This window comes from Silene latifolia, chromosome 10 (genome assembly GCF_048544455.1).
Source record: "Silene latifolia isolate original U9 population chromosome 10, ASM4854445v1, whole genome shotgun sequence".
Classification (NCBI taxonomy): domain Eukaryota; kingdom Viridiplantae; phylum Streptophyta; class Magnoliopsida; order Caryophyllales; family Caryophyllaceae; genus Silene; species Silene latifolia.
The window spans coordinates 60,619,011-60,631,248 of NC_133535.1; positions in this window are offsets into that span (position 1 = coordinate 60,619,011).

The window sequence follows — 12,238 nt, forward strand, 5'->3', positions numbered from 1 at the left end:
ACATTTTCCGCTGCAATTTAAACTCATAAAACACCAAAAATATCACTCACAATACTTTACCAAATCAGGCCTTTTCGTGTCTAACATTCACACCGATTTGGTATCCGGTTTTACATCAACAAGGACAAATGGTTCACACAACGAGTAACAAGGACTAATGTACAAGGACAAATAGTTTACACAATGAGTCACAAGGACTAATGAGCAAGGAAAAATGGTTCACACAACAAGTCACAATAACAAGGACAAATGGTTTACACAACGAGTCACAAGAACTAAAAATAAATGACAAATTGTTTAAACAACGAGTCACAAGGACTAAAAAATAAGGACAAATGGTTCACACAACGAGTCACAAGGTCTAATGAACAAGGACAAATAGTTTACACAACGAGTCACAAGGACTAATGAATAAGGACAAATGGTTTACACAACGAATCACAAGGACTAATAAACAAGGACAAATGATTTAAACAACGAGTCACAAGGACTAATGAACAAGGACAAATGGTTTACACAACGAGTCACAAGGACAAATGGTTTACACAACTAGTCACAAGACTAATGAACAAGGACAAATTGTTTAAACAACGTGTCACAAGGACTAAAAAACAAGGACAAATGGTTCACACAACGAGTCACACGGTTTAAAGAACAAGGACAAATAGTTTACACAACGAGTCACAAGGACTAAAGAACAAGGACAAATGGTTCACACAACGACTCATAAGGACTAATGAACAAGGACAAATAGTTTACACAACGAGTCACAAGGACTAATGAACAAGGGCAAATGGTTCACACAACGAGTCACAAGGACTAATGAGCAAGCATAAATGATTCACACAACAAGTCACAATAACAAGGACAAATGGTTTACACAACGAATCACAAGGACTAATAAATAAGGAGAAATGGTTTAAACAACGAGTCACATAGACTAATGAACAAGGACAAGTGGTTTACACAACGAGTCACAAGGACAAATGGTTTACACAACGAGTCAGAAGCCTAATGAACAAGGACAAATGGTTCACACAACAAGTCAGATGGACTAAAGAACAAGGACAAATGACTCACACAACGATTTAGAAGGACTACGAACAAGGGCAAATAGTTTACACAACGAGTTAGAAGGACTAATGAACAAGGACAAATGATTCACACAACGAGTCACAAGGACTAATGAACAAGGAGAAATGGTTCACATAACAAGTCAAAATAACAAGGACAAATGGTTTACACAACGAGTCACAAGAACTAAAAAACAAGGACAAATTGTTTAAACAACGACTCACAAGGACTAAAGAACAAGGACAAATGGTTCACACAACTAGTCACAAGGACTAATGAACAAGGACAAATAGTTACACAACGAGTCACAGGGACTAATGAGCAAGGACAAATGGTTCACACAACGAGTCACAAGGTCTAAAGAACTTGGACAAATAGTTTACACAACGAGTCACAAGGACTAATGAACAAGGACAAATGGTTTACACAACGAGTCACAAGGATAAATGGTTTACACAACGAGTCACAAGACTAATGAACAAGGAGAAATTGTTTAAACAATGTGTCACAAGGACTAAAGAACAAGGACAAATGGTTCACACAACGAGTCACACGGTTTAAAGAACAAGGACAAATAGTTTACACAACGAGTCACAAGGACTAAAGAACAAGGACAAATGGTTCACACAACGGATCATAAGGACTAAAGAACTTGGACAAATAGTTTACACAACGAGTCACAAGGACTAATGAACAAGGAAAAATGGTTCACATAACAAGTCACAATAACAAGGACAAATGGTTTACACAACGAGTCACAAGAACTAAAAAACAAGGAAAAATTGTTTAAACAATGAGTCACAAGGACTAAAGAACAAGGACAAATGGTTCACACAACGAGTAACAAGGACTAATGTACAAGGACAAATAGTTTACACAATGAGTCACAAGGACTAATGAGCAAGGAAAAATGGTTCACACAACAAGTCACAATAACAAGGACAAATGGTTTACACAACGAGTCACAAGAACTAAAAAACAAGGACAAATTGTTTAAACAACGAGTCACAAGGACTAAAAAACAAGGACAAATGGTTCACACAACGAGTCACAAGGTATAATGAACAAGGACAAATAGTTTACACAACGAGTCACAAGGACTAATGAACAAGGACAAATGGTTTACACAACGAATCACAAGGACTAATAAACAAGGACAAACGATTTATACAACGAGTCACAAGGACTAATGAACAAGGACAAATGGTTTACACAACGAGTCACAAGGACAAATGGTTTACACAACGAGTCACAAGACTAATGAACAAGGACAAATTGTTTAAACAACGAGTCACAAGGATAAATGGTTCACACAACGAGTCACACGGTTTAAAGAACAACGACAAATAGTTTACACAACGAGTCACAAGGACTAAAGAACAAGGATAAATGGTTCACACAACGAGTCATAAGGACTAATGAACAAGGACAAATAGTTTACACAACAAGTCACAAGGACTAATGAACATGGACAATTGGTTCACACAACGAGTCACAAGGACTAATGAAAAAGGAAAAATGGTTCACACGACAAGTCACAATAACAAGGACAAATGGTTTACACAACGAGTCACAAGGACTAATAAACAACGGCAAATGGTTTAAACAACGAGTCAAAAGGACTAAAGAACAAATACAAATGGATCACACAACGAGTTACAAGGTCTAAAGAACAAGGACAAATAGTTTACACAACGAGTCACAAGGACAAATGGTTTACACAACGAGTCACAAGACTAATGAACAAGGACAAATTGTTTAAACAACGTGTCACAAGGACTAAAGAACAAGGACAAATGGTTCACACAACGAGTCACACGGTTTAATGAACAAGGACAAATAATTTACACAACGAGTCACAAGACTAATGAACAAAGACAAATTGTTTAAACAACATGTCACAAGGACTAAAGAACAAGGACAAATGGTTCACACAACGAGTCACACGGTTTAAAGAACAAGGACAAATAGTTTACACAACGAGTCACAAGGACTAAAGAACAAGGACAAATGGTTCACACAACGAGTCATAAGGACTAATGAACAAGGACAAATAGTTTACACAACAAGTCACAAGGACTAATGAACATGGACAATTGGTTCACACAACGAGTCACAAGGACTAATGAAAAAGGAAAAATGGTTCACACGACAAGTCACAATAACAAGGACAAATGGTTTACACAACGAGTCAGAAGGACTAATAAACAACGGCAAATGGTTTAAACAACGAGTCAAAAGGACTAAAGAACAAATACAAATGGTTCACACAACGAGTTACAAGGTCTAAAGAACAAGGACAAATAGTTTACACAACGAGTCACAAGGACAAATGGTTTACACAACGAGTCACAAGACTAATGAACAAGGACAAATTGTTTAAACAACGTGTCACAAGGACTAAAGAACAAGGACAAATGGTTCACACAACGAGTCACACGGTTTAATGAACAAGGACAAATAGTTTACACAACGAGTCACAAGGACTAAAGAACAAGGACAAATGGTTCACACAACGAGTCACAAGGTCTAAAGAACTTGGACAAATAGTTTACACAACGAGTCACAAGGACTAATGAACAAGGAAAAATGGTTCACATAACAAGTCACAATAACAAGGACAAATGGTTTACACAACGAGTCACAAGAACTAAAAAACAAGGACAAATTGTTTAAACAACGAGTCACAAGGACTAAAGAACAAGGACAAATGGTTCACACAACGAGTAACAAGGACAAATGGTTTAAACAACGAGTCACAAGGACTAATGAACAAGGACAAATGGTTTACACAACGAGTCACAAGGACAAATGGTTTACACAACTAGTCACAAGACTAATGAACAAGGACAAATTGTTTAAACAACGTGTCACAAGGACTAAAAAACAAGGACAAATGGTTCACACAACGAGTCACACGGTTTAAAGAACAAGGACAAATAGTTTACACAACGAGTCACAAGGACTAAAGAACAAGGACAAATGGTTCACACAACGAGTCATAAGGACTAATGAACAAGGACAAATAGTTTACACAACGAGTCACAAGGACTAATGAACAAGGGCAAATGGTTCACACAACGAGTCACAAGGACTAATGAGCAAGCATAAATGATTCACACAACAAGTCACAATAACAAGGACAAATGGTTTACACAACGAATCACAAGGACTAATAAATAAGGAGAAATGGTTTAAACAACGAGTCACATAGACTAATGAACAAGGACAAGTGGTTTACACAACGAGTCACAAGGACAAATGGTTTACACAACGAGTCAGAAGCCTAATGAACAAGGACAAATGGTTCACACAACAAGTCAGATGGACTAAAGAACAAGGACAAATGACTCACACAACGATTTAGAAGGACTACTGAACAAGGGCAAATAGTTTACACAACGAGTTAGAAGGACTAATGAACAAGGACAAATGATTCACACAACGAGTCACAAGGACTAATGAACAAGGAGAAATGGTTCACATAACAAGTCAAAATAACAAGGACAAATGGTTTACACAACGAGTCACAAGAACTAAAAAACAAGGACAAATTGTTTAAACAACGACTCACAAGGACTAAAGAACAAGGACAAATGGTTCACACAACTAGTCACAAGGACTAATGAACAAGGACAAATAGTTACACAACGAGTCACAGGGACTAATGAGCAAGGACAAATGGTTCACACAACGAGTCACAAGGTCTAAAGAACTTGGACAAATAGTTTACACAACGAGTCACAAGGACTAATAAACAAGGACAAATGGTTTACACAACGAGTCACAAGGATAAATGGTTTACACAACGAGTCACAAGACTAATGAACAAGGAGAAATTGTTTAAACAATGTGTCACAAGGACTAAAGAACAAGGACAAATGGTTCACACAACGAGTCACACGGTTTAAAGAACAAGGACAAATAGTTTACACAACGAGTCACAAGGACTAAAGAACAAGGACAAATGGTTCACACAACGGATCATAAGGACTAAAGAACTTGGACAAATAGTTTACACAACGAGTCACAAGGACTAATGAACAAGGAAAAATGGTTCACATAACAAGTCACAATAACAAGGACAAATGGTTTACACAACGAGTCACAAGAACTAAAAAACAAGGAAAAATTGTTTAAACAATGAGTCACAAGGACTAAAGAACAAGGACAAATGGTTCACACAACGAGTAACAAGGACTAATGTACAAGGACAAATAGTTTACACAATGAGTCACAAGGACTAATGAGCAAGGAAAAATGGTTCACACAACAAGTCACAATAACAAGGACAAATGGTTTACACAACGAGTCACAAGAACTAAAAAACAAGGACAAATTGTTTAAACAACGAGTCACAAGGACTAAAAAACAAGGACAAATGGTTCACACAACGAGTCACAAGGTATAATGAACAAGGACAAATAGTTTACACAACGAGTCACAAGAACTAAAAAACAAGGACAAATTGTTTAAACAACGAGTCACAAGGACTAAAGAACAAGGACAAATGGTTCACACAACGAGTAACAAGGACAAATGGTTTAAACAACGAGTCACAAGGACTAATGAACAAGGACAAATGGTTTACACAACGAGTCACAAGGACAAATGGTTTACACAACTAGTCACAAGACTAATGAACAAGGACAAATTGTTTAAACAACGTGTCACAAGGACTAAAAAACAAGGACAAATGGTTCACACAACGAGTCACACGGTTTAAAGAACAAGGACAAATAGTTTACACAACGAGTCACAAGGACTAAAGAACAAGGACAAATGGTTCACACAACGAGTCATAAGGACTAATGAACAAGGACAAATAGTTTACACAACGAGTCACAAGGACTAATGAACAAGGGCAAATGGTTCACACAACGAGTCACAAGGACTAATGAGCAAGCATAAATGATTCACACAACAAGTCACAATAACAAGGACAAATGGTTTACACAACGAATCACAAGGACTAATAAATAAGGAGAAATGGTTTAAACAACGAGTCACATAGACTAATGAACAAGGACAAGTGGTTTACACAACGAGTCACAAGGACAAATGGTTTACACAACGAGTCAGAAGCCTAATGAACAAGGACAAATGGTTCACACAACAAGTCAGATGGACTAAAGAACAAGGACAAATGGCTCACACAACGATTTAGAAGGACTAATGAACAAGGGCAAATAGTTTACACAACGAGTTAGAAGGACTAATGAACAAGGACAAATGATTCACACAACGAGTCACAAGGACTAATGAACAAGGAGAAATGGTTCACATAACAAGTCAAAATAACAAGGACAAATGGTTTACACAACGAGTCACAAGAACTAAAAAACAAGGACAAATTGTTTAAACAACGACTCACAAGGACTAAAGAACAAGGACAAATGGTTCACACAACTAGTCACAAGGACTAATGAACAAGGACAAATAGTTACACAACGAGTCACAGGGACTAATGAGCAAGGACAAATGGTTCACACAACGAGTCACAAGGTCTAAAGAACTTGGACAAATAGTTTACACAACGAGTCACAAGGACTAATAAACAAGGACAAATGGTTTACACAACGAGTCACAAGGATAAATGGTTTACACAACGAGTCACAAGACTAATGAACAAGGAGAAATTGTTTAAACAATGTGTCACAAGGACTAAAGAACAAGGACAAATGGTTCACACAACGAGTCACACGGTTTAAAGAACAAGGACAAATAGTTTACACCACGAGTCACAAGGACTAAAGAACAAGGACAAATGGTTCACACAACGGATCATAAGGACTAAAGAACTTGGACAAATAGTTTACACAACGAGTCACAAGGACTAATGAACAAGGAAAAATGGTTCACATAACAAGTCACAATAACAAGGACAAATGGTTTACACAACGAGTCACAAGAACTAAAAAACAAGGAAAAATTGTTTAAACAATGAGTCACAAGGACTAAAGAACAAGGACAAATGGTTCACACAACGAGTAACAAGGACTAATGTACAAGGACAAATAGTTTACACAATGAGTCACAAGGACTAATGAGCAAGGAAAAATGGTTCACACAACAAGTCACAATAACAAGGACAAATGGTTTACACAACGAGTCACAAGAACTAAAAACAAGGACAAATTGTTTAAACAACGAGTCACAAGGACTAAAAAACAAGGACAAATGGTTCACACAACGAGTCACAAGGTATAATGAACAAGGACAAATAGTTTACACAACGAGTTACAAGGACTAATGAACAAGGACAAATGGTTTACACAACGAATCACAAGGACTAATAAACAAGGACAAACGATTTATACAACGAGTCACAAGGACTAATGAACAAGGACAAATGGTTTACACAACGAGTCACAAGGACAAATGGTTTACACAACGAGTCACAAGACTAATGAACAAGGACAAATTGTTTAAACAACGAGTCACAAGGATAAATGGTTCACACAACGAGTCACACGGTTTAAAGAACAACGACAAATAGTTTACACAACGAGTCACAAGGACTAAAGAACAAGGATAAATGGTTCACACAACGAGTCATAAGGACTAATGAACAAGGACAAATAGTTTACACAACAAGTCACAAGGACTAATGAACATGGACAATTGGTTCACACAACGAGTCACAAGGACTAATGAAAAAGGAAAAATGGTTCACACGACAAGTCACAATAACAAGGACAAATGGTTTACACAACGAGTCACAAGGACTAATAAACAACGGCAAATGGTTTAAACAACGAGTCAAAAGGACTAAAGAACAAATACAAATGGATCACACAACGAGTTACAAGGTCTAAAGAACAAGGACAAATAGTTTACACAACGAGTCACAAGGACAAATGGTTTACACAACGAGTCACAAGACTAATGAACAAGGACAAATTGTTTAAACAACGTGTCACAAGGACTAAAGAACAAGGACAAATGGTTCACACAACGAGTCACACGGTTTAATGAACAAGGACAAATAATTTACACAACGAGTCACAAGACTAATGAACAAAGACAAATTGTTTAAACAACATGTCACAAGGACTAAAGAACAAGGACAAATGGTTCACACAACGAGTCACACGGTTTAAAGAACAAGGACAAATAGTTTACACAACGAGTCACAAGGACTAAAGAACAAGGACAAATGGTTCACACAACGAGTCATAAGGACTAATGAACAAGGACAAATAGTTTACACAACAAGTCACAAGGACTAATGAACATGGACAATTGGTTCACACAACGAGTCACAAGGACTAATGAAAAAGGAAAAATGGTTCACACGACAAGTCACAATAACAAGGACAAATGGTTTACACAACGAGTCAGAAGGACTAATAAACAACGGCAAATGGTTTAAACAACGAGTCAAAAGGACTAAAGAACAAATACAAATGGTTCACACAACGAGTTACAAGGTCTAAAGAACAAGGACAAATAGTTTACACAACGAGTCACAAGGACAAATGGTTTACACAACGAGTCACAAGACTAATGAACAAGGACAAATTGTTTAAACAACGTGTCACAAGGACTAAAGAACAAGGACAAATGGTTCACACAACGAGTCACACGGTTTAATGAACAAGGACAAATAGTTTACACAACGAGTCACAAGGACTAAAGAACAAGGACAAATGGTTCACACAACGAGTCACAAGGTCTAAAGAACTTGGACAAATAGTTTACACAACGAGTCACAAGGACTAATGAACAAGGAAAAATGGTTCACATAACAAGTCACAATAACAAGGACAAATGGTTTACACAACGAGTCACAAGAACTAAAAAACAAGGACAAATTGTTTAAACAACGAGTCACAAGGACTAAAGAACAAGGACAAATGGTTCACACAACGAGTAACAAGGACTAATGTACAAGGACAAATAGTTTACACAATGAGTCACAAGGACTAATGAGCAAGGAAAAATGGTTCACACAACAAGTCACAATAACAAGGACAAATGGTTTACACAACGAGTCACAAGAACTAAAAAACAAGGACAAATTGTTTAAACAACGAGTCACAAGGACTAAAAAACAAGGACAAATGGTTCACACAACGAGTCACAAGGTATAATGAACAAGGACAAATAGTTTACACAACGAGTCACAAGAACTAAAAAACAAGGACAAATTGTTTAAACAACGAGTCACAAGGACTAAAGAACAAGGACAAATGGTTCACACAACGAGTAACAAGGACAAATGGTTTAAACAACGAGTCACAAGGACTAATGAACAAGGACAAATGGTTTACACAACGAGTCACAAGGACAAATGGTTTACACAACTAGTCACAAGACTAATGAACAAGGACAAATTGTTTAAACAACGTGTCACAAGGACTAAAAAACAAGGACAAATGGTTCACACAACGAGTCACACGGTTTAAAGAACAAGGACAAATAGTTTACACAACGAGTCACAAGGACTAAAGAACAAGGACAAATGGTTCACACAACGAGTCATAAGGACTAATGAACAAGGACAAATAGTTTACACAACGAGTCACAAGGACTAATGAACAAGGGCAAATGGTTCACACAACGAGTCACAAGGACTAATGAGCAAGCATAAATGATTCACACAACAAGTCACAATAACAAGGACAAATGGTTTACACAACGAATCACAAGGACTAATAAATAAGGAGAAATGGTTTAAACAACGAGTCACATAGACTAATGAACAAGGACAAGTGGTTTACACAACGAGTCACAAGGACAAATGGTTTACACAACGAGTCAGAAGCCTAATGAACAAGGACAAATGGTTCACACAACAAGTCAGATGGACTAAAGAACAAGGACAAATGACTCACACAACGATTTAGAAGGACTAAAGAACAAGGGCAAATAGTTTACACAACGAGTTAGAAGGACTAATGAACAAGGACAAATGATTCACACAACGAGTCACAAGGACTAATGAACAAGGAGAAATGGTTCACATAACAAGTCAAAATAACAAGGACAAATGGTTTACACAACGAGTCACAAGAACTAAAAAACAAGGACAAATTGTTTAAACAACGACTCACAAGGACTAAAGAACAAGGACAAATGGTTCACACAACTAGTCACAAGGACTAATGAACAAGGACAAATAGTTACACAACGAGTCACAGGGACTAATGAGCAAGGACAAATGGTTCACACAACGAGTCACAAGGTCTAAAGAACTTGGACAAATAGTTTACACAACGAGTCACAAGGACTAATAAACAAGGACAAATGGTTTACACAACGAGTCACAAGGATAAATGGTTTACACAACGAGTCACAAGACTAATGAACAAGGAGAAATTGTTTAAACAATGTGTCACAAGGACTAAAGAACAAGGACAAATGGTTCACACAACGAGTCACACGGTTTAAAGAACAAGGACAAATAGTTTACACCACGAGTCACAAGGACTAAAGAACAAGGACAAATGGTTCACACAACGGATCATAAGGACTAAAGAACTTGGACAAATAGTTTACACAACGAGTCACAAGGACTAATGAACAAGGAAAAATGGTTCACATAACAAGTCACAATAACAAGGACAAATGGTTTACACAACGAGTCACAAGAACTAAAAAACAAGGAAAAATTGTTTAAACAATGAGTCACAAGGACTAAAGAACAAGGACAAATGGTTCACACAACGAGTAACAAGGACTAATGTACAAGGACAAATAGTTTACACAATGAGTCACAAGGACTAATGAGCAAGGAAAAATGGTTCACACAACAAGTCACAATAACAAGGACAAATGGTTTACACAACGAGTCACAAGAACTAAAAACAAGGACAAATTGTTTAAACAACGAGTCACAAGGACTAAAAAACAAGGACAAATGGTTCACACAACGAGTCACAAGGTATAATGAACAAGGACAAATAGTTTACACAACGAGTTACAAGGACTAATGAACAAGGACAAATGGTTTACACAACGAATCACAAGGACTAATAAACAAGGACAAACGATTTATACAACGAGTCACAAGGACTAATGAACAAGGACAAATGGTTTACACAACGAGTCACAAGGACAAATGGTTTACACAACGAGTCACAAGACTAATGAACAAGGACAAATTGTTTAAACAACGAGTCACAAGGATAAATGGTTCACACAACGAGTCACACGGTTTAAAGAACAACGACAAATAGTTTACACAACGAGTCACAAGGACTAAAGAACAAGGATAAATGGTTCACACAACGAGTCATAAGGACTAATGAACAAGGACAAATAGTTTACACAACAAGTCACAAGGACTAATGAACATGGACAATTGGTTCACACAACGAGTCACAAGGACTAATGAAAAAGGAAAAATGGTTCACACGACAAGTCACAATAACAAGGACAAATGGTTTACACAACGAGTCACAAGGACTAATAAACAACGGCAAATGGTTTAAACAACGAGTCAAAAGGACTAAAGAACAAATACAAATGGATCACACAACGAGTTACAAGGTCTAAAGAACAAGGACAAATAGTTTACACAACGAGTCACAAGGACAAATGGTTTACACAACGAGTCACAAGACTAATGAACAAGGACAAATTGTTTAAACAACGTGTCACAAGGACTAAAGAACAAGGACAAATGGTTCACACAACGAGTCACACGGTTTAATGAACAAGGACAAATAATTTACACAACGAGTCACAAGACTAATGAACAAAGACAAATTGTTTAAACAACATGTCACAAGGACTAAAGAACAAGGACAAATGGTTCACACAACGAGTCACACGGTTAAAAGAACAAGGACAAATAGTTTACACAACGAGTCACAAGGACTAAAGAACAAGGACAAATGGTTCACACAACGAGTCATAAGGACTAATGAACAAGGACAAATAGTTTACACAACAAGTCACAAGGACTAATGAACATGGACAATTGGTTCACACAACGAGTCACAAGGACTAATGAAAAAGGAAAAATGGTTCACACGACAAGTCACAATAACAAGGACAAATGGTTTACACAACGAGTCAGAAGGACTAATAAACAACGGCAAATGGTTTAAACAACGAGTCAAAAGGACTAAAGAACAAATACAAATGGTTCACACAACGAGTTACAAGGTCTAAAGAACAAGGACAAATAGTTTACACAACGAGTCACAAGGAC